Source organism: Balaenoptera musculus, chromosome 15 (assembly GCF_009873245.2).
Source record: "Balaenoptera musculus isolate JJ_BM4_2016_0621 chromosome 15, mBalMus1.pri.v3, whole genome shotgun sequence".
Classification (NCBI taxonomy): Eukaryota; Metazoa; Chordata; class Mammalia; order Artiodactyla; family Balaenopteridae; genus Balaenoptera; species Balaenoptera musculus.
The window spans coordinates 76,338,434-76,365,473 of NC_045799.1; the positions used below are offsets into that span (position 1 = coordinate 76,338,434).

Genomic DNA, 27,040 nt, shown 5'->3' on the forward strand with positions numbered 1-27,040 from the left:
TATTCTTAAAATGTTTGGTAGTATTCACCAGGGAAACCATCTGGTCCTAGGCTTTTCTTTGTTGGGAGATTTTTCGATTCCTGATTCGATCTTCTTACTCATTACTGGTCTGTTCAGATTTTCTGTTTCTTTATGATTCACTCTTGGAAGGTTGTATATTTCTAGGAATTTACCCATTTCTTCTAGATTATCCAAGTTGTTGGTGTAGAATAGTTCATAGTAATCCCTTATGATCCTTTGTACTTCTGTGGTATTAGTTGTCATGGCTCCTCTTTAATTTCTGATTTTATTTGAGTCTCTTTTTTTCTTAGACTAGCTAAAGTTGTATCAATTTTGTTTATCTTTTCTAAAAATCAGCTCTTAGTTTTGTTGCTTTTTTCTATTGTTTTTCTGGTCTCTTTAATTTATTTCTTCTCTGCTCTTTGTTATTTCCTTCCTTCTGTTAACTTTGGGCTTAGTTTGTCCTTCTTTGAAATCTGTAATACCTGGGTGAGAGAGGTGCAAAGATGGTCTTACACAAGGCAAAGGAACTAGGGTTACTTCTTTCTTCTCATATTAGGTTGTAAGGTGTGAGCAGTGAATGTCACAGTAACGCTGGGAACCAGGCTCAAGATACTGTAAATGGAAGAGGCCTAAGGGATTCTGGAAAGACTAACAATGGTGCTTACCACCTGGTGCTGGAGAAAATAACCCGAGAGAATGCTCCCCCTCTTCAGCTACCATAATTGAGATAAAGGACATGCACACATAGAAGCTGGGTGATTTGCACATATGTCTAGGCTGGCTCGGCACTTCCTCCCACCTGATCTAGTGCAGCCGTCCATGGTACAGTGAACAAAGTCGTGGCTAGTATTTTTCATAAAGCTATATGTCGTCAATTTAAATAAATGTCCTTGATTCTGAGAATTTGTTTTTTCTAAACTTTGGTGGTTTAAATATCTATTATTTCATGAAATGGTGCTAGTGAGGTTTTTGTTGTTGTTGTTCTTGTTGTTCTTGCTTTGTCAAAGGAAAAAGTTGGCAATTCTCTTTTAGCTCCAAAAATATTTTTAGGAAAATGTTTTGGAGCATGAGGTCCAAATTCTGGGGAGCCACAGTTGAAGCTCTCGGTATTTAGTGAAAACATGAGTGGCTGTGGCTCAGGCCCCAGGGACACTCTTGAGGCTGTCCCTCCCGACCTCCCCTCCATTCCAGATCCTCTTGTTCTTCCCTGTCTACCTGTCTTCCTCTTCTGGCCCTTTAACCACCCACTTGGTTCTTGATTCTGCTGTCATCCCTGCATGCTGATCTTGAGAGCTCCCTCCTTTCATGTGCTCTCAGCCTGCTCCTAGGCCCTAGAACCTGAGCCCAGGACCCATGGCCAAACTTCTCGTGGAGCCTCAGAGGACAATCTGCACACATATTTTCTGATTTGATGCTTTGGTATGTTGTTGAATAGATTTCCATTCAGTTAACAGTATCTAAGATGCCTTTCCTGGCTACCAGGCCTCCCCAGGAGTGCTGAGGACAGGAAGATTATGCCAGTCTTGGACAATACTGTAATGTGTTCTCTGAGGGTCCATGGAAAGGGTAGGCTGTCATGGTGGGACACTTGTTTACAAATGTAAAAATGACGTGGGCACTGGATCACAGGCTGAGCTGAGAGGAGGACTGACTGTATTCAAGTTTCTATTTCACTGTTAACTGTTTTGAGGACTTAGGTAAATCACTGCCATATGATGCCCCATTTTATGGATGAATTGAAGTGGGATTTTGGCTGGATTCTCTCTCTGAGGCTCCTTCTACATCTGTAGTTCTCTGACAGCATGCTTAGTTTTGAGGTCACATGTCACCTCTGAGAACTATAGTTGGAGATCACTAGTCATGATAACTAACACCAGATGGGACCTAATCGATTAAGCCCCAGCTTGGGTGAGAGTGGCCGGGTATGGGATGAGGAAAACCTGGGCTTGTTGGGCTTTTATTTCTCTCTGCCCACCACCCCACACCACCTGCCCGTGCTTCATGATTCCTTTTTTAGTGGGTACAAATGCTGAACTGAGTTGTTCTTGCATCCTTTCATATGTATTAGTTTGTTCTCTTTAAGTAGATACTGCTCTCATGGAGGGCTGGAACTGGGTCTTTTCAAGGGGTGTGCTGGTAAATGTTTCATAAATGGCTCTCTAGAAAAGAAAAAAAGCCCTGGTTTGTAGCATTTGCAGATTTCTAAGGTGGAAAAAGCCTTGCACCGTGGCTGATTTCAGGCTACCAATGGGACGTCACTGAAGCCAAAAAGAGATGGGCATAATTGGTTCTCATTAGCCAATATGAACTGGTATGAGCCAGTATAAGCCAGTAGGAGCTGACTTCAGCACACTCTTATGGCTCTGAGTGCAGATAGCACAGTGCTGGGAACACACAGTAGGTTCTCAGGAATTGCTTATCAGCCGCTTCCGCCCTGTGAGGATGAGCAGGAAAAGGGGGGTGAGGTATGCACCACCGGGGGCATTTGTTGTTAGCACCTTTGGAAAGAGATCCTCTGCCAGATGTCTTTCCCATCTTCCATCTGTGGCCAAGGAATCTCTCAGATACATTTTGGATCATGTCACCGTTTAAAATCTTCAGTAGTTTCCTGTTGCCTACAAGATGAGTTCTAGATGCTTTTGCATGGCATTTGGGGGTCCTTCAGTGTCAGATAACCAACTGCCTTATCCATTTCACCTCCACCATTCCTTGACGTGGATTCTACGTCCCATCTGATCTGCACTTCCAAACCACTCAAAATGTCCAGTGTCAAGCCTCCTGACCTTTGCAAGTGCTGTGACCTCTGCCTTGCTTGCCTTTCTTCCACTCACCACCTGTAGAATTCTTAGTCTTAAGGCCTTGCTCATGTGTTGCCTCCTTTAAGGTACCAGCCCTGGCACCACTTGGGCAGTTAGACTCCCCCTAGAGTGCTCCTTGCAGTCTTTAGATAACTCTATTGGAGCATTGATCACACTGCATAATAATGTTACATAAACGTTTATCTATTGTGAGCTCCTTGGGGGGAAAAGGAATATTTATTTTTCTTATCCCTCGCACCCAGAGCTCTGCCTGGCACATAGTAGGTGCTCAACAAGCATGCGTTAAATGGCTAACCAGAGAGAGAATTGTACTTCACATCTCCCCACTCTCTCTGTCTGTGATTCAACTGTGTAATTAGGAATTGGCAGCACTTTGAATTCTTCCCTCCCCACCTGGGCTTAAACCAATACTAAAAAGTTTTATTTGGTTGACTGTTGTCCTTTCAGGCAGATGAAAGTGGCAATTCAACCCTCTTTTATCAAACCCTGCATGTGTCAGAGCATTTGAAGATGATGTGTGTGGGAGCTCCGGCTCTCTGGTGATTTCTCTCGATTTAATTAGTCTGACCTTCTGTGATAATCCCCCTCGGATGTCCCTGGCTCCCCCCTCTCCTTCTGTATCATATTCAGGCTTCTGCCATCATCAGCAGAAGACCAACTGCTCAGCTCAGCCTGTAGCACAATTCACAGCTTGGCTCTCAAAAATGAACTTTTACTCCAGTGGAGCTGCTCTTAGCATTAAAATTGGCCTGAGAGAGCTAGGAAAGTTTATCTTGGAGCCAGCATGGGGTCCGTCCCTCCAAGTCAAATATTTCTCTTCAAAACTAGAATAAGCTTTAGTGTGGCACTACCAGTGGCTTCCTGAAATATTGGTATATCTTTAAACATTAACATTTAGTTACAGTGCTGAAGGCTTTCTGGAGAGTTTTTAAGTCTTTCCTACCCCTCCTCGGAATAACCAGGGCTTTCATACCTGCTTTCCTTTCATTTCAGGGCATGGAGGAATGCACTGAACTGGTGCAATATGGGGCTAATCAAACAGCTATTTATTTTCAGTCCATCCTCATAGGATTTCCCAAATGGAGTAGAGAGGCCACTTTACAACAATCCAGAAAGTCAAAGTGGTAGCCCTGGAGCTTCTGGTCTTCATGATGCTGGGAAAATTCCTGGGAGTTTAATGCTCTCCTTTCAAACCCTTAGCCCAGACTCTGAGCTAGAAAATTATTATCTTCTCCATTTCCTGTTTTGGAATAAAAATCTAGCAGTGTATGAAGGAATAACTTCTTTCTCAGCAGTATTAGATAGAATGGGGCAATTTGTAACATGGGCTTATTCAACATTTATTGATACATTCCCTGGGCCAGGAAACATTCTATCCCCTGGAGATACAGGGATGAATAAGGCACAGCCACTGCCAGTAAGAGATCCACCAAGTGGAAGAGATGAATGTGCCAACAGAGAAGCACAATTGAGGCACGTTAACAGGGTATCTGGAACCCAGAGCAGGGGGTAGCTAACTCTGTTGGGGAGAATTGGAGAAGTTTTCATAGAGGGTGGGATACTTGAGCTGGGTATTATAGGATCAATAGAGTTTCTTCAGCTGCTACAGATTGGAAGGAGCACTCTGGGCAGTGCTGTAGCACCTAGAGGAGTGGGCATGAGTTTGGGTTGGCTTGAGCACAGGGAACACAGGAGTGAGGCACTGGGTGCTGAGGCTGGAAGGGACTTTGGAACCAGACTATAAAAGGTTTTTCACTCAGTTCTAGGGAAATTGGATCTGTCCTTTTGGCACAGTGGCTATGGGAAGATTTGAAGGAGAATAAAGGTATACTCAGATTAGAATTTATAAAAGATAATAGAGGGTGGTGTTGCGGAGAGAGGGATGGAAACCAGTTAAGAACACTATGATGATAGATTCAGAAAAGAAATGATGAGGACCTCAAGGAAGTCAGTGGCAGCAGAGAAAGATGGGAGGGAGCTGTCTGTAGCTGCCAATAAAAATCAGCATGCAGGGGCTCAGAGGGTGACACCGGTGACAGCAGCCATCAAACACTGTGGCTGCTGAGGAGCCTGTGAGTCATCAGAAGGGGATGTGGGGAAGCTTGGTGTCATGATGATTAACCAGATATGCAGGAGATGTTTCAGGGTCAAAGGGCCTCTAAGATTGTGTGGCAGAATACTTACTGCTCCTTGAATATCTATCCATGGGCTCACCCACATTTCCCAGCCCTCTTGCAGTTAGGTTGAGCCATGTGACTAGTTCTGGCCCCTGGGCTATCAGCAAAAGTAATCTATGTCAGTTCTAGGTTGAAGCAATTAAGAGCTGGCTCTTCCCTTGCCACAGTGTCCTGGAAGCCATGTCTTCCAGATGTGTAGCTATAAAATGCAAACCTTCTGGATCCGTGAGTCTCCCTTGGGGTGTTGCCAGATCCACAGTGAACTTTGCCTGAATAAAAAGTGGAATCTTATTGTTAGGCCACAGAGACTGTAGGGCTCTTTGTTACTGCAGCATAACCTAGCCTATCCTGACAAAGACACTTCCTTCTTTCTAAGGCTGTTGAGGCCTGCAGTATCTATGACTGCAGGTTATTTTAGCTCCCTTCCCACAACTGATGCATCAGGAAAGTGTTTGGAAGAAACTACATGGCAGAGGTATATGCTTATCTGCCTCAGAACACTTTGGCTCCTCTTGGCTATAGAATATGACAGTTTTCTCAAGCAGGCAGACCCTTGGGAGAAAAAAAAAAAGATTATATGGTGAAATGCCAGAATCCTTTACAATGCCACAGAGATTGACAATAATTCTTAGTACTCCTGGAGTATGTGTCATCCTGAGAAAGCATAAATGTATTACAAGCCTCCAGGGGCAGGATGAAAGCTTCTCCATCATCAATAGTATATGCCTCTTGTCAAACCTGAGGCGGAGAAGGAGGCCTTGGTGGGAAGGAGATTCGTCATCATGTGCCAGAGGAGGAATGGCTAAAGAACCTGGGGATGTTGGGCTGGAGGAAAAAGGACTTGGTGGGGGTTGCACTATTAAGTCTTTAGAAATTCAAGGGTCATTATGTGAAAGAGAGAGCAGATTTGATCCTGGTGGCCCTACAGGGCAGTTAGCCCAGTGGGTGGACGTTGCATGCAGATAGATTCCAGCTCAGTAGGATAAACATGCTACTAGAAGATGAGTTATTAGGGCTGCCTCAGTGGGTGGTGAGTTCCCCAACATTGAAAGTGCTTCATCATAGGCCGGAAAGCCACTTGGTAGAGAGGCTGCTGTGGTGAAAGGGGTAAGTGAACTGGAAGACAGTCCTCAAGCTGTGTGATCTTGGGCAAGTCAAGTGACCTTTCTGGTTTCTTTAATTGTGAATAATAAGTCCTACTTTCCAGGATTATGGCAGATATATGATGTGAAATATATTTACAGGCTGATGTTGAAAAATATTGGTAATAATAACATCATCATCAACTCCCACAATAATGGGACCTCATTTATTGGACACTTACTCTGTGTTAGGCACCATGCTTTGCACACATCTCATTTGACACTTACAATAACCATATGAGACAAGTACTATTATTAACCCATTTTACATGTGAGAACACAGAGAATTGGAGTGACTTGCCCAAGTTCACACAGTTAGAAATTGGCAAAGTTGGGACTCTAGTCCAGGTCTGTCTGGCTCTGGAGTCTAAACTCTTAATTATTATGCTTGTTATAACTCTTCAGGATCAAAGTAGCAGATGCATATGTGGTTGCTGTGAATACTGCAAAGGACTAAGGTTTTTTTAAAATTTAATTTAATTTATTTATTTTTGGCTGTGTTGGGTCTTTGTTGCTGCACGCGGGCTTTATCTAGTTGCGGTGAGCGGGGGCTACTCTTCCTTGTGGTGTGCGGGCTCCTCATCGCGGTGGCTTCTCTTGTTGCGGAGCAGGGGCTCTAGGCGCATGGGCTACAGTAGTTGTGACGCACGGGCTTAGTTGCTCTGCGGCATGTGTAATCTTCCTGGGCCAGGGATCGAACCCGTGTCCCCTGCATTGGCAGGCGGATTCTTAACCACTGTGCCACCAGGGCAGTCCCAGGACTAAGGTTTTATTTGAAGAGGCTCATTATGGGATGGACAACTGGTCTTGATGAAATTAAGTTTTCTTCTAATACTATCATTGTATGCATACTATTCGATTGTGTTATGGCTGATGGTTTACAATATGTTCCAGTTACCTACTGCTACATGATAAACTACCCGAAAACTTAGTGACTTAAAATGACAATAACTATTTTATTATTATCTCTCATGGTTCTGGAGGTTGACTGGGCTAAGCTAGATGGTTCTTGCTTAGCGTCTCCCGTATGGTTTCAGCTGGGGCTGGAGTCACCTCAAAGGCTCCCTCAGGACATGTCTGTGTGGTGGTTATTGCTGTTGACTGGAACAACTACATGTGGCCTCTGCATGTGGCCCGGGCTTCCCCGCAGCATGGGGACTCCATTTCAGATTAAGCATATCAAGAGAGCCACATCTTTTGGCCTAGCCTTGGAAGTTGTATCTTTTGACCTAGCCTTGGAAGTTGCAATACATCACTTCCTCCAGTCACAAGCCCTCCCAGATTCAGGAGGAGAAACCACATCCCCACATCTCAATGAGAGGGGTGCAGAAATCACATTGTACAAAGTGCATGTGAGATAAGCAGTGTTATGGAGGCAATTTTTAGACAGTACAATTTGCCACAAGCTGATAGGATGCATTCATTCAAAGGTTTCCTCTTGGGAGAGTAATAAATAATGAGTTTGGAAAGAAAGAACTGAGAATTTCAACATTGTTTCCATTTTGAAGAAAACCATCCCAGTTAGTATTTTCTATAATTTTTGTTTACTTAGACATTGGTCAACCCCTCATATAATTTTTATCAGCTTAAACACTGGCTTTTAATGCATCAGCCAATGGCTGGTCTCTACCCTTCATGGAATATATCATTATGTATTTATATATAAAAATGACCATCCCATGGCTTATAACTTCAACATTTATAGTTATATCTTTTTCTGCTGGAAAGATTTTGCTGGAAATTATTTTATGGACATTTGTTGACTGATTTTTAAAAAATTTCCTTATTTTAATACTTAAGAATGGGTGAAGGGATTTGGTGATACCAGTCATGATACATCTGGTGGAAAGGAGAAATTTGAAAAAAGACTAAGATACTGTCTCAGGTTCACATGGCACAGCTCTCCCATTTGGGAATTATCCTTAGCAGTTTCTCCTTTGAATGGTCTACAAGGAGCGGAAGAGGACTGGATTCTCTTTGACTGATGTGTGTTCTGAGGAAAATATGTTTAGGGACCAAGGATTCAGCATCGCCTTTGGGTCCTTTAGCTCATGTTCTTGATGGAAAGAATTCTGTCAGGGGAACCTAAGTCAGGAGTTAGGGAATCATGTCATCTGCTGTTTAATTTTGATGACTGGGCATTTAAGTGCCTGCCAGGCTATGTGCACAGAGAGAAAGATGGAAATACAAATATAACAGCAGGAGTGAGAATCCACCTTGGGTCTTCAGGACGTTCTCAAGGCGTTGCCTTGCCCTAGTTTCTGGCACTGCGCATGCTCCTTCTCCTGGGGCTGCGAGGACCCACAGGTCTTCGGGCTCTTATTGGCTTCCCTTTGTTGTCTGTCCAATCCCTTGGAATCCACATTAGGTGAGCACCTCGTAAGCCCTTTGATCTGCAAAGCAGTGCCTTTCAGAGTTTACGTCAGTGAATGGGGCACTGAGGAAGAATTGATGAACTCTATCGTGGACTGGAGTGGGACTAAGAATTTATAGAGGAAAACCAAGGCAGATGAAAGGGCACGTGGAAGAAGTGATTGCAGGCTGCATGGAACGTTGCTCTGTCCACCCAAAGAGCGACTATGTCTTATAGTATATACACATGTATAAAGCAGATGGGATTCTTGTAAGCCAAGCAGGATGTGAGCCTCTCACTTGCCCAGCAGTGAGACCTAAATAGAGAGAGAGAGAAATGAAGACTGATGGAGATAAATGCTTTATAAGAATAATTATTTTAGATTTTTAGACTAGAGAAGTTAGAATTTATAAAATGTATATGATATATATCACATATATGCTAAAAATCATATGTATGTCTTATATGTGTTGACATATACATATATACAGCTTGAAACACACACATATACATACACACACAGAAATAATAATGCAGGTTTGGGTTTTTTTGTTGTTGTTTTTTTGGCCAGGGAGGGTATTATTTACATTACCTTACACAGAGATTTTTCACTTTACCATAGAATCCCCTGAGAGTGACCAGCTGTCCTCCCTCCCTCCCCACTCAACCCCACTCTCCCTTCCTCTCTTCCTCTCTCCCTTCCTTTTTAATCTTATTATGGAAATTTTCAAGCAAACACAAAATTGGAGAAAGTAGTATAATGATCCTTGATAAAGCGTTCCTTTAAATGCCTCTTCTTTGGAACATTTACAGCAGAGTTCAGTTTACAAAAAAGAATTGCCTGGGAAGTTTAGAAAGGTTCATCTTTGTGTAAAGTGAAGAGTAAATATATTTTATAAAATTATTCTTGGGAGATCTTCTCCTGACCTAATATAAATCAGTAAATCCAGTAGAACAGCAATATCAGAAAGGCTGCTTCTCCACTGGTATGTTTTTTGTTTTTTGTTTTTTAAATCCAGCCTCATGAGAATTTAAATCTGAGGAGAAACGCTGAAAATATTTGTTTAGGCCAATGCTTCTGGCCAGTTTGTTATAATGCATGACATATGATGCAACTGACCAATTATTTCAGTGAAATAACCAAGTTGATAGTTTTAGTTTCCCAGCAAATTGACCAGTGGTTTCACAGAACCAACCTTTTAAAGCATGATTTAGACAGCACTCTTACACCAGTGCTGTGTGGCCCAGTTGGAGGAAGGAAGGCATATTCGGAGCTGGAGGGGGCTCCAAATACGGGCTTAGTAGTCATCCAGGGGGCGAGGTGGATTGAGCAGGAGAACCTGGCCTTTGAGTCTCTACTCTTGAGGGGTCCCAAAGGTAAACTGAATTCCTGGAGTTGGCAGGTGGTGGCCAAGAGGTGGACTTGACTCATAGTTGAGGAGTTGAGTGTGAAAGAAGTCTGGCTTCTGAGGGGCACCTGGGAGGTGGGGAGGGGAAGGAGCTGAGGAGAGGTATCTCAGAAAGGAGAATGGTTCATGATGGAGTCTGTGATCCAGAGGAAGGTGTCAGAAATCTGTTCCTAGTGGGGCTTGTCCCCATGGCAGGCTAGGACCTCTGCGAATGCTGAGCCACAGTGAAACAGTGGCCTGTGTCGCCTGCATGGAACCATCGTGGGGAATTGCACAGAGCATGGCTCTCACACTGCTGCACATTACAGACCCTGGGGAGATTTTACAAATTTCCATGCCCTCCAAACAGGTCGCACTCCAAACAAATTAGGATCTCTGCAGATGAGACCCAGGCATCAGCATTTTAATTTAATTAATTAATTAATTAATTAATTAATTGACCATGCAGCTTGTGGGATCCTAGTTGCCCCACCAGGGATCGAACCTGAACCCCCTGCATTGGAAGAGCGGAGTCTTAACCACTGGACCGCCAGGGATGTCCCAGGCATCAGCACTTTTAAAAGTTCCTTAGGCAACTCCAAGGTGCAGCCAAGTGAGAAGCAGTGGCATAGAGTATGAGACAGGGCACAGAGGCACTTGGGTTCTGTCTGCCACTAACACTTGCACGTTATATGATCTTGGACAAATCATTTAACTTCTCTGAGCTTCAGCTGGTCAGCTGGAACTTGAAGGGGTTGTACTAAATGGTCTCATTGGTGGTTTAAACAAACAACTCCAAGATTCTTTGAGAGCTGGAGTCTGTGTCCCCTCCCCTTGAATGTGGACTTCGTGACTTCCTAACCAATAGAATATGGTGGAAATGACACTGTGCCAGTTTTTGGGTCTTAGCCTTAAGAAGCTGACAGCTAGGGACTTCCCTGGTGGCCCAGTGGTTAAGAATCCGTGCTGCCGGTGCAGGGGGTGCAGGTGCAATCCCTGGTTGGGGAACTAAGATTCCACATGCCGCGTGATGCGGTCAAAAAATAAAAAATAAAAAATTGTAAAAAAAAAAACAAACCCAAAAAACCCCAAACAAACAACCTACTTGTTAAGAAAAAAAAAAAAAAAAAAAAGCTGACAGCTCTATTTTCTGCGTCTTGGGACACTTGCTTTGGAGCCCAGCCACCATGCTGACAGGAAGCCCAGGCCACATGGAGAGACCACAGGTGGGTGCTGACAGACCCATCTGAGGTCCCAGTGGATCTCAAGCATCACCTGCCAGGCATGAAGATGCGTCAGAGGATACTGATCCCCAGCTGTTGAGTCCCTCTCAGCTTCAAATCTTTTTAGCTGATACCCCAGATAGGCTTTGTGGACAGAGACAAGGTGCCCCCACTGTGTCCTGTCCAAATTCCTGACCCACACTGTCCGTGAGCATAATAAAATGGGTATTTTACTTTATGAAGTTCGGGGTGCTTTGTTATGCAGTAATGATAACTAGAACAATCTCTCGGTTTTACCATTTAGGGAATATTGGAGATTGATAGTATAGCAAAGTGTTTAAGGGGATGGATTCTGGAGGCAGACTGTCCAGTTTCAAATCCTGGCTCTACATTTCTCTGGCTATGTGAATTAGGGTAAATTATCAACTTTTCAAATAATTATCAATTATTCAAATTCTCATCTGAAATGGGATACTAGTAATACCTACCTCGTAGGGTTGTCATGACCGTTAAATAACTTAATACATTTAAAGAGTGAGTCCCATGCAAGTATTTACAAAGATTATAATGATGGTGGTGATAAAGGACATGGCTACATGTTACCTGTAGTTTGCAAAATGCTGGGACGGGGTGGAGTAGGTGGGGGGCTGTTGCATAAACTGGGCACGACCTGCCTTTGCCTAGCGTGCCTCCCATGTTGCTAAGTACATCCAGGGATCCACATTGTTCTTAGCTATTCAGCAGGTGTTCAAAGGCACCTTGGAATTGTATCATGTCTCTGGACCTGTCACTGTCACATTGCTCAGAAATTGGATTCTGCAGAGTAGAAACATGTGGCTTGTTGGCAAGGCAACTGGTTCAGAGCAGGGACATTTCCAGGCTGAGAGAGCTCGCCTTTGTCAATTGGGTTACAGCCCTCATAAAAACCTGTCTATTTGTGTTCTTTTCTGGATGCTCAGAGATGTCAGGCCACCACGAGGGGGGAGGGGGAGAATGCTGTCCTCGCATGGGTGGCTCCAGCTGCACCTCTTTCTTTGTACGCCCCAGCTGCTAAACCAAACCCTGGACCTCCTAAGTGTGGGGAGTACCTGGGCCTGGAATGGTGGTATAATATCTCTAGCGGGGAGGGCCTGCAGCTCTGAGTGCTTCTGACTTTTCTATTTTTGCCTCCAGGTAGATGGAGAGATTCGGTGCGGGTTTGCAGCTCCTATGCTCCTGCATACAATGTCATCAATTTCCATTTTAAAAACCAGAAGGGTAGCCTTCTAATATATTGAGTTTTGGGTGTGACAAATAGAAATTTATGGCACGAGGGTTAACTGCTCAACTAAGATCTGTCAGCAGTGCCATTATGAATGAAATGAAAGTTGAAAAAAGTTTAGGTACTCAGGGTGGCATGGTGGGACTTGGTAGCTGATGACAAATTCTTGGTTTAAATGCTGGCTCTGCCATTTGTGGCCCATGTGATCTTGAGCCTCCACTGATAATATAGAAAGGGAATGCTGATGGCATCGTATCAGAGTACTCTCATGAGGGTTGGAAACGCTTGACAGATATCCAGCTATACAGACTGGGTTGGGGTATCTTCAAAAAGGATCCTTACACTTGTTTGTCAAGGTCAGATAAATGTTCCTTCATTCGTTTATTCATTTACTCATTCATTTATTCAACAAATATTTTTCAAGTACCTGCTATGTGCCAGGCACTGTACCAGTTGCTGGGGGTATAATTAGTGAACAAAACAATATGATTCCTGTATTTCTGGTTTAATTCTAATGGTGAGAAACAGACAAAATAAATTAGAAAAATGTGGTATATTAGACCGTGATAAGTGCTATGTAGAAAAATAAAGCAGAGAAGGGGGATGGGGACTCAGGGGGTGGGGAAAGCATTTCGGTTTTAAATACCATGTCAGGAAAGGCCCCTCTAAGAGGGTGACATTTGTGTAAAGGTTTGGAAGAGGTAAGGAAGTGAGCCACAAAGTTACCTGGGGGGAAAGGTTTCCAGGCAAAGCAGACAGGACATGTCAGTGCCCCCGGAGTGCACCTGGTGTGTTTGAGAAACAGCAAGGAGTCTGGTGTAGCTGGAGTGGGGTGAATGGGAGAGAAATGGGAAAGAGGGCACGCTGGTTTCAGAGCCAGATTATGTAGGGCCTCGTAGGTCATTCCGAGAACTTTGGCTTTTTCTCTGAATGAGATGGGAAGCCCATGGAAGGTATGGAGCAGAGGAGGGATGTGATCCTACTTAGTTTTAAAAAATGTAATTAAAAAATTTAAAAAACAGCTTCATTGAGGTAAAAGTGACGAACAGTAAACTATACATATTTAAAATGTGCAATTTGAGAATTAAAAAAATTTTAATTATGGTATAGTACACATAACATAAAATTTACCATCTTAGCCATTTTTAGTGTATAGTTCATTAATATTAAGACTATTCACATTGTCATGTGACCAGTATCACCTTGCAAAACGAAAATTCTATACCCATTACACAAAAACTCCCCATTTTCCCTTCCCCCCCAGACACCGGCAACCACCATTCTGTTTTCTGACTATGATTTTGACTACCCTAGGTATCTCATAGCAGTGGAATAACGCAGTATTTGTCTTTGTGTGACTGGCTTATTTCACTTAGGAAGGTTCATTCATGTTGTAGTACTTTTCTGGAGAGTCGCTTTAATTTTGATGAAAACCAATTTATTAGCTCTTTAATGGGTTCGTTTTTTTAAGGTGTCCTCCTACTTTGATTTTAAGAGGATCCTTCTGGCTGCTGTGTTGAGAAGAAAGTGAATGGTGGGCAAAGGTGGAAGTGGGGAGACCAGTTAAGAGGCTATAACGAGAAGACCAGCAAGAGGTGATGGTGGTCTGGATTGCAGCGGGGGTGGTAGTGGAGGTGATGAGAAGAGGAGGGATTTGGGTGTCTCTTGAAGATAGAGCCCATGGGATTTTCTGATGGATTGGATGTGAGATATGAGAGAAAAAGAGGAGTTAACGAGACTCCAGCTGAGGGCTTGGAAGGATGGCATTGCTGTTACCTGAGACGGGAAGGCTGTGGGCAGGGCAGGTGAGGGCAAAGACTTGGAGCTTAGTGTTTGACATATTAAATTTGAGGTGCCTGTTTGACATCCCAAGTAGGGAAGTGTTGTTTGGACCTGAGTCTGAGCTCTGTGTGATTCAGCCTCTGGTCATGCTGGGTTCTGTGTCATCCCCTGACATTTCTCTTCTGAATTTATATCCTTTGCTGAACTGTCACTTCCTTTATTGGAGCTCATATACCAACTGCATAAGTTCTGACTCATGTAGGCAGTTGCTGACGATTCAAGCTCAAGACCACAGCCTGGATCGACTTCATTTCTATACCACAGCTACACCAATTCCTACCTGTCCTTTACAAGCCTGTCACAATGTAGGTGCTGAGAGTGGAGTTACTCTCTACCTATGCCTTTGTAGTAGAGATTTTCAGGCCTTGCTGACTTTTGGGAGGAAAAGCCAAGGGACACCTCTAGCTTTTTCCCTCATTACTCTGAAAACTGTCTCTCCGGTGGTTTGAATTGTTCCCAGTTTGTAGTTAAAAACCTGGGGGGCTAACACTAGCTAAGTCTTTGCTGAACACTGATGGTAGCTTCTAGTCACATGACCAAAGGGAGAAGTAATGACATTCTCCTTGGTCCTGCAGATGACCTTCCTCACTGCAAAGCATCTCCCTTGGAATGTTGCTGTTCATCAGGAGTGGACTTAGATCTATTTCCCAACTACATGGAGATTTGTTTGAGGTGCTTCTGAGTCTCAGTTTTAAGAAGGAAAAAAAGAAAAAAAAAAAAGAATTAATCTTTAAAGAAGACCGAACGACTAGCACTAATATATTATTGAGGCCAATAAATGCCTCCTTGGTCCCTTGGGCAAGTGAAACAGCGCCATCCGCTGGCCAGTTCCCCACACCATGTGACGTCTCCAGGGGGCACATATGCTGAGTTTATTATTTCAAGTGTCCTAGAGGCAGTGATTCCAGATTTAATATACGGCTCCTCCAAAGATGCCAATTCCTTTTTAGGAGATTTTTGTATATTCTGTTTCCCTCCAGATTTCTACGTATTGTACTAAAACCAAAATAATTCCAAAAAGAAAAGTGATTCTTTTGCTCTTGCCTTGCTTTTGCAGCATGCATTTTCATTATTCCTTCCTCTTTCTGGTTCTCATCTGCTTGCGGACATATTTACATTGCTGTAATCGTATTGAATTGATACAACTTTGTATTATCATTATTCTTAAAATTTACTGAGTGCTACTGTGTACCATACCCTGTGTGAAGAGCTCACAGCCATTTAAGAGCTTCATTGGATTCTCTTAACTACTCTTTAGGTATTCTTATTAGCCCTATTTGCTGGATGAGGAAACTGAGGCTCAGAGCAGATATTCACAACCACCCACTTTAACATTGAGAGAGCCTGGAATTTGGTAGCAAGTGTTTGAGAGTCACTTGTGCAAATCACTTAATTTTTCTGAGTCTCAGCGTGATTCCTTCCCACCTCCTGGGACCCTTGAGGACTGAAAGGAGTCGTGTATATGAGGGTGCTTGATAAACTGTAGTTTTTATTATAGTTCTAAACAGTAATTTGTATTTTTTAAATAAATAAATAAATTTATTTATTTATTTATTTTTGGCTGAGTTGGGTCTTTGTTGCTGTGCGCAGGCTTTCTCTAGTTGCGGCTAGTGGGGGCTCCTCTTCATTGTGGCGCTCGGGCATCTCATTGCGGTGGCTTCTCTTGTTGCGGAGCACGGGCTCTAGACGTGCGGGTTTCAGTAGATGAGGCTCACGGGCTCTAAAGTGCAGGCTCAGTAGTTGTGGTGCACGGGCTTAGTTGCTCCACGGCATGTGGGATCTTCCTGGCCCAGGACTCAAACCCGTGTCCCCTGCATTGGCAGGCGGATTCTTAACTGCTGTGTCACCAGGGAAGCCCTAAACAGTAATTTTTAACCTTTCATTAATAATCTTCCTGTTGTTGGATTCAGGTGGTCTTTCATTTATTTATTTTGGCTGTTAAAATGACATTGCAATGAACATCTCATGTAGCTTTAATTTTTATTCTTTAAAATATCCTTAGGATAAAGGGATATTATGGACTTTTAAGATGGTTCCTGATATGTATCTCCAGGAGTTGATATCAATTTATATGGCGTGTGTGGGGACTGGTTTTACTGCAGTGTTGTAATACTGGATAGTTTCTGAAGTTCCTCTAATGTAGTGAGTGTATTATGCTACCACATTATTTGAGGGGGCATTTCTTTGATTACAAGAGAAGTTGAATGTTTTCCCAGATGCTTGTTTACTAGTAGTATTTCTGTTTTTATGAAGTGTCTTCTCTAGTTTTTTGCTAGTTTACGTATTGGGGACTTAATGTTTTGGTATCAATATGTATAAGTTCTTTACATAACACAGACATGAACCCTTTGTTATATTTGCTGTGAATGTTTTCTCCAGATGATATTTTCCCTTTGATTTGAGTTATTTTAGTTTTGTCCAATGGTTATCTATTTCTATAATGTACAAACTGACCATCCTTCGTAATTTATTTCAACTTAACTTATGAAGTTATCATCTCTTGTGCTCTCTTTAGCAGCACATATGCTAAAATTGGAACGGCATAGAGAAGATTAGTCTGGCCCCTGTGCAAGGATAAATTCATAAAGTGTTTTATATTTTTTATGGCATAAGAATTATATCTCAATGAAGCTGTTACCAGAAAAAAAGAAAAACCAACTAAAGAGTTACAGTAAAACAAGTTTCTTTTTAGAGTGAGGATTTTATTTAAGCTTTTCCTATCCATATTCACTTGTGATATGTGCCTGTAATTTTCTTTTTGTGTATTTTATCATTATCAGATTTTAGGAAGAAGATCATGCTTGCCTAATGGATATAAACGTACTCTTATCTCTTTTTGTGCTCTGGATATTTTATACAACATTGAAATCATCTGTTTCTTAAAAGTATGAAAATTGTTCTGGTGGAAACATTGGGACAAACTGCATTTTTTTTTTAGTTGTTATCAAATTATTTCTTCAGTTTCTTCCTCAGTTATTATTCTGTTTAGGTTTATATTTCTTGAGTTATTTTTAGTAATCTATATCTTTCTAGAAATTATGCATTTCATTGAAGATTTCAGTTTATTAGCCTACAAGTGTGCATAACATTCTCTTTGGATTTGGAGAAAAAAAATCTATTTTCTGTATTTTGTCCTATCTCCTTTCTCATTTCTAATTAAAAATGTCCCCTTAATTATATTTGACAGAGGTTTGTTTATTTTAGTAGTCTTATCAAAAAAACCAATATTTGAACTAATTTATCATTCTACAGCTTTATGTTTTACAATGTATTTATTTCAGCTTTTATCTTCATTTACTGCCTCTTTTAAAATTACTTTTCCCTGTAATTTTTAAATAGAAGGCTTTGTTAATATCAATTTGGATAATCCCAACCTGAATAGTTTTATGGAGACTGAAATAAGTTGTGGGGAGAGAAACTGATGTATTATCATTGTGTGTTTATCAATCAGGGACCAGCAAGGACCAGAGAGGCTGCACCAGCCGTTTCAGTAGAGGGAATTCCTACGGGAACTAGTTAGGAGGTGCTGGAAACACTGAAAAGCCAAGTGGGCTGGTGAATTGGTGTAGAGATGAGCAACAGCAGCGAGCTGCTCCTCCCCACCCACACACAGCTGGAGGGACCGAAGAGTTAGGAGGGAATGTTCCCAGACCCCAGGGAGCCAGAGGCACATGTCTGCTGAGAAGCCACAGAAGGCAGAGCTGGGGCTGGGGACGGAGAACAAAAATGGGGAGGGTAACCTGGATTTTACTACCCTCCTCTCCCCAGTCTCCTCCCAGTGCCTCTCTTTGGCAGAAATTAACCAGAAGCCAGTTGGCAAAGGAGCCTGAGAAATGCAGTTTGCAGGGAGTCAGGCTGAGCGGGGAAGGGCAGCCAGTGGACCCAAGAACGGACAGTGACCAGCACAGACACTTGCCCTTCAACCCAGGTGAGGTCAGAAGGGTTTGTAATGCTAGTAAGATGACAGCCCCAGCACCAGGATGCTGTCATAGCTTTGCTTCGTCCTATGGGCCTCAGCTTCTCTACCCTCTTCTCATTCTCCCTGTCTCCCTTCTTGCTTTTGATCGCTGAGCCCGTTTTAAAAAGTTAAGTTTCTGTCCGGGCTCTTTCCCTAGTCAGTTCTCTCTCCTTTGGCCACCTTACCCACAGCCTTGATTCTAACCTGGACCTGCTTATGGGGGTACCCAGCTCTTTATTTCTATTTGTGATTTCTTTGGGCAACTCCAGACCTGGATTTCTAGCTGCCTAATGGGCATCATGGATGCCTCCAAACCCTTGTAAATTGGATTTATAATGTTCTTTCCCCCCACATCTCTTTTTCCCCTGCATTCCTTTCTCAGTTGATAGGACCTCCTCCATCCCGGCATCAGAGCTGGCCAGCTTGGAGTAACCCTTAACCCTTCCTTCTCCCTCCCATCACACAGAGGTCTCTGCACATCTGTTCAATTCTGTGCCCTAAGATTTCTCTGTTTCTTTCTTCTTATCTCACTGCACCTGCACCAGCTCTGGCCTCATTATTTCTCCTCTGGTTTCTTCTAATTTTTGTCCCTTTCTCTATTCTCCCCTCTGTTCCAGTCCATTCTTCACATTAATGCAAAAATGATGGTTTTGGAAACACAAACTGGTCATGTTACTTAAGCTGTAAACTCCCAAAGGGCCTCCAAGTGCACAGGATCTGTGCCAGGTGTCTTCACTCTGGGATCAGCTCCTGCCTCCTCGTCCCACCTCCTCTTTTGCCATTTTCCATCACCACTCTCTGATCCAATTGTGTTAGACTACTTTCTCTCCACTGAGCAGGCCGGGTTGTTTTATGTTCCTGCATCTCTGCACCTGCTTCTCTCTGATTCTGAAAGGCGGTGGTTCTCAAAGTGGGTTTCTGGGCCAGCATCAGCATCACCTGGGAACTTACTGGAAATGTATTGATAGTTTCTCAGTTCCCAACCATACCTACTGAATCAGAAATGCTGGAGGTGAGGCCTAGGAATCTGGGTTTTTAACAGCTTTCCAGGTGATTTAAACGCAAGGTAAGTTGAGAACCACTATTGTAAGGGACTCTCCCTTGCACCTTGAGTCTTACTCAATTACAGATGCCAGCTTTGGGTAGCCTTTCCTGTTACCCCTGGGCAGGGATAATCACACACACGTATAAATACAATTAAAAAATTATTTAACAGACACTTGCATAATGCTTACAACCAGGTGCTGTCCTTAGCACTATAACAATTGAAAAGCTTTTAATCCTCATAACAACCAGAAGAATCAGGGGCTGTTATAACTACCACTTTCAGATGAAGGAACTGAGGCACAGATTGGTTAAAGTAGCTCAAAGCCATGCAGCCAGTGAGTGGCAGAGCGGTGGTTTGAATTCTGGTGGTCTGGCTGCAGTTTCTGGCCCTTTACCTCCAGCCCCCACTGCTCCTCAGCAGTATTAGCTGTATTCAAAGGATGCGCCGAGAGGCTGTGTGATGGGCAAACCAGTCTACTGTGCATTGCAAAAGTTTTCAACGGTGCTGCGTGTGGCTATTTCTTCACCGTAGCCAGCACCCGCCCCCGCCAAAGCCACTGAGAGTGGGTTCAGTGCAGGGTAGCTTCTCTGCAGGCTCACAGGTCTGCTTACAGGTTTGCTCTCTCTAGCTGGAGAGGCCCTGGGCTAATGATCTGGAAGAGCTTATTTTGAGGGCCAGCTGGCCCAGGAGACCTGAGGATCAGGCTTCAGTTGGAGTTTTTAATCTTGAATAAGTCAGACTATTTCTTGAAGTATTTTGGAGACCTTTTAGAAGATAATACGTGACAGTATTCTCCCCAGGATAGCATAGGCACTGCCCAAAGAACAGTTGGCTTAACTAGAGGTTTATAGAAATCAGTTCCAATTCTGAAGCATGTTTCCACTTCTGTTTGGTTCCCTAATGCACAGGATTTCTAGAGTTCTCCAGATGAAAGGACCTCAGTACTTAGTGCATCTGTGTTACGTGTCCAGCACTGCATTCTCCACTGTGAAGATGTGAGAGAGGTATAAAATTGGCTTATGGGGGTCTCCTAGTATATATAGTTGGAGAGAAGAGATAAGGCACATGCATGAAGAATTAGGACAAGGCGTGATTTTATATATTAGCATACAGTAATTAGTGTGGATTCAAGTGCCAGATTGAGTGATACCAACAATTAGAGAACAGGACGGCACGTTGTAAGATGAAGATTGTATGTTATGAATAGTAAGTATAAAATGAGTTAGAGAAAGTAGATAAATGAAGGCTGGGGTGTGGAGGGGAGGTTTTAGGAGGGAGTGAGATTCGATCTGAGTAATGCAGGAAGATGATAAATAATAACATGTAATTGAGATCTTTACTGTGTGCTGTGTACTCTTCTGGGTGTTTTTCATTAATTCATTAGATTTTTATAATAGCCCTGCGAGGCTTATGAATAGCCTCATTTTACAGATGAAAGTTAAGTAATTGTTCACAGTGACACAGCTGGAAGGTGGGGGAGCTTGGATTTGAACCCACAGCCTAACTTCAGCTGTTATGCTTAACCACTCCACTATAGAAGTAGAGTTTGCTCTTTCTTCCAAGACACTTGGGAGCCCAACACTTGGGTTGCAAAAGGGTGAGGCAGGACCAACCAATGAGCAGCAGCATATGGGACAAATGGGGCCTGGGTGGTATTGGTCACCAGCTACCAGGCAGATAGTCCAGCCATGTGTCTACCTGCTGAAGCTGGGCAGAGAGGCAGAAGCTATAAGCATTAGCTACAGGTGGGAAACAGGAATTGGCTGACCCTTGGGGGCGGGGGGTGGGGTCTTCACGTCCTCAGCCTCTGCCTTCTGTCACTTCCCTCCCCATCCTGCTAAGAGTCCCTCATTTCAGTGACTTGTTTCAACAGCCTTCCTTCCTAGCTTCTCTCAGCCCCTGTCAATCATATTCTCCCAGCAAGGCTCCAATTCTGGAAAAACCCAGCTGTCTATGAACTTCCTCTGAGCCCCAGAGATGAGCAGCCAAACTCTGGTAGAAAAAGTTACCCATCAAGGCCAATGGGGTTTATAAACAAATCATGATTGCTGATCGCAGCTGCATCCTTAGCACTGCCCATCCATCCATCCTACTATAGGTACAGAGCTGTTACCTCTTGTCTGGATGCCTGAATCAGCCTCCTAACTGGTCACCATTCTTTTTCCCCTACAAACCAGTTCCCAACAGCACCCAGAATTAAAGAGCATATGATGTCCCTCCCTGCTTACTCCTCAGGCCCCCACTTGCTTCCTATCACCCTGAGAATGAAATTCACAAGGTCCTTCCTGACCTAGTTTCTTCCTGACTCTTTGCCCTCATCTTCCCCTATATTCTCCCTTACTCCACTCCACTCACAGCGGGCTTTTCTGTTCCTTAGTACTTCAGGCCTTGTAACTCATTGTACCTGCTGCCTGGGGCTCCCTTCCCCACATATCCCCATGGGGGACTTCTTTCCACTATTCAATGCTGTCTGTTTAGAAAGGCCTCTCTCCCTGTCCCCCACCGTGGGTAAAGTTACTCTCTCTCCATTTTTTATCGTATTTTTTTCCTTCAAAATATTAGCACCAGATGAAATCTTTATTTGTTTACCTCTTGTGACAGAGACTGTTAAATGCTTATTCTTTTCTTTACTAACAGAACTCTATTTTCTTTGTGGCAAAAATACATCCAGCTGGGATTATATTTCCCTCTCAACCTCCCTTGAAAGTAGGAGTAGCCAGTACATTTTACATATTACGTATGGGCTAGGGCTTCAGGGAAGGCTCTTTAAAGGGGCCTGACTTAGTTGGGAGGCACCTCCTTTTGCATTTTCCTTTTTCTCTTTCTTCCTGCATTTTCCCTTTTCTCGTTCTTCCTGCTAGGCTGTAAAAGGAATGGCGCTGTGACAGCCATTTTGGAATACGAGGTCCTCTGAAAGATGGAAGCCACATGCTAAGAATGGTAGATCAGAAAGATTGGCAGAGTCTGTATTACCCATGACATTGTAGAGCCACCCTATGAGTTTTGAATTGCCAACCCCCAGTTTTAATTTATGTGAGGGGAAGCTAGACCTCTAATTTGCTTCAGTTGATATTATTTGGGTTTTCTGCTATACTCAACCAAGCCTATTCCTAACAAGCTTATTTATAATCTTTCTTCCTTGACTAGAATGTAACCTTCATGAGTTCAAAGACTTTACTTGGTCCTTTACTGTTGGTAACTTCACTGTTACTACTAAATCCCTGGGACCTATAATATTATCTGGCACATAGTAGGTGCTCAATAAATATTTACTGAATGATGAGTATATGGTAATGGAGAGGGCCAGATGAGATTTCCTGAGGTGCTGTTTGTGGGGTATGGATCAGCCAGGGTAGGCTAGGTTATGCTGAAGGAATAACACCAGAATATCAGTGGTTTACACAATAGGAGCTTATTCCTGCTTTATTACGGTCATCTTCAGGTCTCAGCAGGTTTCCAGGTAGCTGTTCTCTCTGTCCACCATTCCCAGCTGCTTTGACATTGTAGCGTCTTTTCTCAAGTTCACCATGCTTCAGAGTTCACCCTGGCAGAAGAAGGGAGCATGGAAAACCATGATTAAGTGCTGAAATGCTTCTGCCTGGAAGCAGAAATGGTGACACATACCATTTCTGCTTATATTTTGTTGACCAAAGTTGGTCATACGGCCGTGACGAACTTCAGGGGGGCAGGATGGGGGAGAAATGGAAATATTGGAGAACACAGGGAGTGTCTGCCATAGGCTCTAGGCAACCTCTGAAGCTGCTGGGGAGGGAGTGGGTAAGAGCCCTGAGCACACTCAGACAGGAAGAAATGGTAAGTAAATCCAACTGAGGACGCCAATCCGGGGGGAGAAAATAAGCCATATGCACATTGATGCTTCCTTGAGTTTATGTTTTTGAAGTGTGAACATGACAACTTCTTGACCACACCGTCCAGCCTGTTGCTCATCCAGGATTGTTGATAGCATCTGCATGTGTGTATTAACTCTGGACCTCATTTTTGGTGCCTTCTGACTATATTCTGCTCTCCCACTTTGTCCTGCTACCTGGGCCTGCTCCCTAGGCAACACATTTTAAACCCTGAACTTCCATATCACCTGTTCTCTCATCCAAACTGTGTCCCATCACTTTAGGGTTTTGAATTAAGCCATAAACGAATTCAAGCTAAGATGTGAAAGTTTGATAAAATAGCTCACCTAACATATTTGCATTTTAATGGAGGCTCTCAATGCCTTAAAGCAGAAGGGTTGTAATTTCAGGCACCCTGGTAAGCAGGTTGGGAAAATATTTTTCTCTAGAGGAGACTTTTAGTGCTCCTTAAATCTTTCACACTGTTCTGCAGACAGAACAGGGCTGACTCTCTCGGCTGATTTCTGTCACGTTCCAAGCCAGATACCACCTGGGGAGAGGGTACAGTGATAACAGCGTAGGCCCTATTTTATTAAGTATATTGGCAAGAGAAGAAAGGAAACCTATTCAGAGGAGATGGACTCAGGTGTGCAGAGAAAAACAAATAAAGCATCCCACTACTCTGTCCCCCGATAAAACATCCGTTGGCTTTTGAATTATGCTGCTTTTCCATAAAAGACAACTCGTGCCTTTTGTGCAGTTGTGGAAACAGCTAGGTTTCTTCCCCACTGTTTGACATTTTCCATGCTTGTTGCTAAATCTTTGACAGAAGCATTAGCTGGGCTGAAGAATAATAGTGTTGTAAGAAAGCTGATAATGGCCTAGAAAAAAAAAGTATGTATAATACATACCTTGACATTGAATCGCTGAGTACTTTAATAAGTAATGCACACAAACGGAGGCCTTTTGTGTTGACATAAAATGTAAGCTCTACCTTTCTTCTCATTGAGAAGCATAAAGAACAGGAGAGGAAAATAGATGGAAGAAATTCAAATATTTTCCTTTGGGGACTTTGATGTACCAATGTGCTGTACGCCAATAGGTTCTTTTTAATTTCCTCAAGTGTTACAGAGAGAATGAGAGTGAGTGAGAGAGAGAATGAGAGAGAGGGGATAAAATGTGGGTTGCATTTCTTGATGTTTCCCAGAAACCAGTTCCAGACGTGAACTGGTTTCTTATTCTAACGTGGCTTTCAGAATCACGGGGGGGCACTCTCTGTAGGCTGACTTGTAGTGAGCACCACTGAAGTCAAAAGGGTCCAGGCTCCAGTGACCAAGTGCCAACCTCGGTGCCAGAGTGAGTTTATATGACCTGAGATGAAGCATCTTCTGGGGTGGAGCCATTGGACAGGGCACATGGTCACAGACAGAGCCTTCAGGATGGGGAGTGAGTAAGAACAATGAAAGTTGTCGAATGTGTGAAGCAGGTTTCGGTGACTCCCGCAATTTTTTGACTTAGACTTTTTTGGAAAAAAAAAATCCTTATACATTTTCACTGTAAAGACTCCCCTCCTAGAGTGTCAGATGACAAACGTGAAGCCTTCTTATTCTTTTCTCTCATTTTCAAGCTTTCTCTACAAAAGCTATTACTGCCTTCACCTCTCCCTCCCATCTTTTGCCCAACCTTCAAGCACTTATTGAAATGCCTCTTCCTTGGTGACAGCTATTTCCCTACCCCATGATGGCATGGAATTCCAACTCCAAATATGCCTAGTTGCCTCCTGTAGATTATTCTTAACCCTGCCTAGAAATTGATTGAGTTAAGATGTATTTTTGGCTGCAAGTAATCAAAAACGAGGCTCACAGTGGCTTGAACAACAAAGATAGTTGTCTCACATAACAAGAAGTCTGCTGTTAGGAGTTCTGTGGTTGGAGTAGTGGCTTCCAAATGCCATCAAGGCTCTTTCTTATTTTCCACTGTGTCATCTCTGGGTATGGACACTGGGACCTCATGCTTAATGCCTCATGGTCACCATGTGGCTGCCGTAGCCTTTTATATTCAAGGAAGGAAGCAGGGATCTGAGTGACAAAAAGGATCGTCCTTTCATTGAAGAGCAAAAGAATATTTCCATGAAGTTCACCAACACATTGGCTCTCAAATCTCATTGTCTAGTGCTTGATCACATGGCTATTCCTAGCTGCAAGATGGGCTGCAAAAATCAGTATTTTGCCAAAGCAAATAGGATTGTCCACAATTGACTTAGACTCATCATGATTCATTGCCTGGAAATGGGTAGGTCCTGCTAGTGAGAAAAGCACTGAGGGTTCGTAGGCAACTACAGCTTATATCTATCTGTAGAGGGTACATTTTTATCCTGCTCTTGGTTTGTGCCACGGATGTCTGTCTTACTCTGCAGTATATGTATGTCCCTGGGTAGTGGCTATAAATATTTATACATTAAATAATTATTTTTTTCACTGATTTTCATTAAAAAAACTAAGATAAGTTTATAGGGAAAATATTTTGCCCAAGATTATACCAAATCACATGCTTAAAATAGATAATACAAATGTTGAAATATAAAACTCTATAGGCAATTTCCATATTTGAGCAATAGATGTGTTCCAGCAAAGTGCCCATAGGTGACTTTATGTAAAATAAACCCTAAACTCTCCCGCAGGGGCATGACAAGTGGAAAGGGAACCCATGAATATCTGAGCACGCACTTTGTGCCTGGCACTGTGCCAGGCAATTTAGAGAGGCTTAGGTAAGAAATTGGCTCAAAGTCATACTTACTAAGTGAATGAGTTGTCATTCAAACCTTGCTCCATGTAGATCCAAAGTTCATGCTTGATTGTACCCCCACTGTCTTTATATAACTAGTGTAAGTTTCTTGCATCCACAAACCTTCACAAAGCGCTCAGAACCCCCTTTGCTGCTGCTGCTGAAACATACAGACAAAAAAGAGTGACCCTTTAAAATTTTGAGATTAGAGGTTATATGCTTGTACTTGACCATTTGTTCTTGATTATGTCTCAGGCGAATTGTTTATCTTATGAATGGTTAAGGCTATTAGGGCCGTAAGTGCTGCTAACACATTCTGGGGTTTGGCACATCTGGCTTGGGATGACGCACGGGGAGTGTTCGGCTTGCCTTTGAAAGGTGTTTATTTTTCCTCGTTAAGTCTCTGTGCAGTCTGTTCTTTCTGCACATGACGATTTCTCCCTTCAGACTTGCTTTCAAGAGGAGTGCCCTGGAGCAGGTGCCTGGCTGCATCCTCGCTCCTCTCATGCCACTGGATCTGTTTTACGTGGTTAGCTCTTAGCAGAGACTCTGTGTGTGGGGTTTTTAAATTTCATGAGAAGGTGTAATATGCAAGACATCCGAAGGCCCTGGGCAAGTTGCATCCTCTCCCTGTACCTTCCTTCCTGGCTTATGAAATGAAAGGACCGACTAGGTGATGTGTAAATTCACAACCACCTCTAAGGGCTAATTGTTTGCGATTTGTAATCCTTGCTTCTCAGGCCACGGGAGAAGGGTAAGAGTCTGGATTAGCTTCCTGTACAAAGTTCTGCGTGATTGTGGACCCAAGTGCCTCTCTAGCATCATTTCCTGCCACTGCTTTTCACGGCCATGCTGTAACACTAGCTATTTCCTAAAAGCCCATGTTTCCTCCTGCCCTCACAACTCTGTCCATGTGGTTCCTCATCCTGGAAGGCCCCTCTACTTTAAGGCACTCTTTCTTTATGGCTTAACTCCCAGCTCAGACCTCAGAGGTAGAAGCCTCTGTGAAGTCTTCCACAATCTCTGCCACTTCACACAAGCTCCCAACAGTATTGAGAGTTTTTTTCTCTGCCTTCCTGTGTCCTGTGTGTATCTCTAATAAAGCAAGATCACCCTTTATTGCAATTTTTTGTCTCTTCTTTGGACTGGGAATTCCTTGAAAGACCATGGCTTGGTTCTCGGTGTCTCTGGCTC

General features: G+C 43.2%; 1 pseudogene; it reads left to right on the top strand.

Annotated features, from left to right (window-relative positions):
• Positions 1 to 16,710: 16,710 nt before the first annotated feature.
• On the top strand, positions 16,711 to 16,810 carry LOC118882155 (annotated as a pseudogene).
• Positions 16,811 to 27,040: the final 10,230 nt, after the last annotated feature.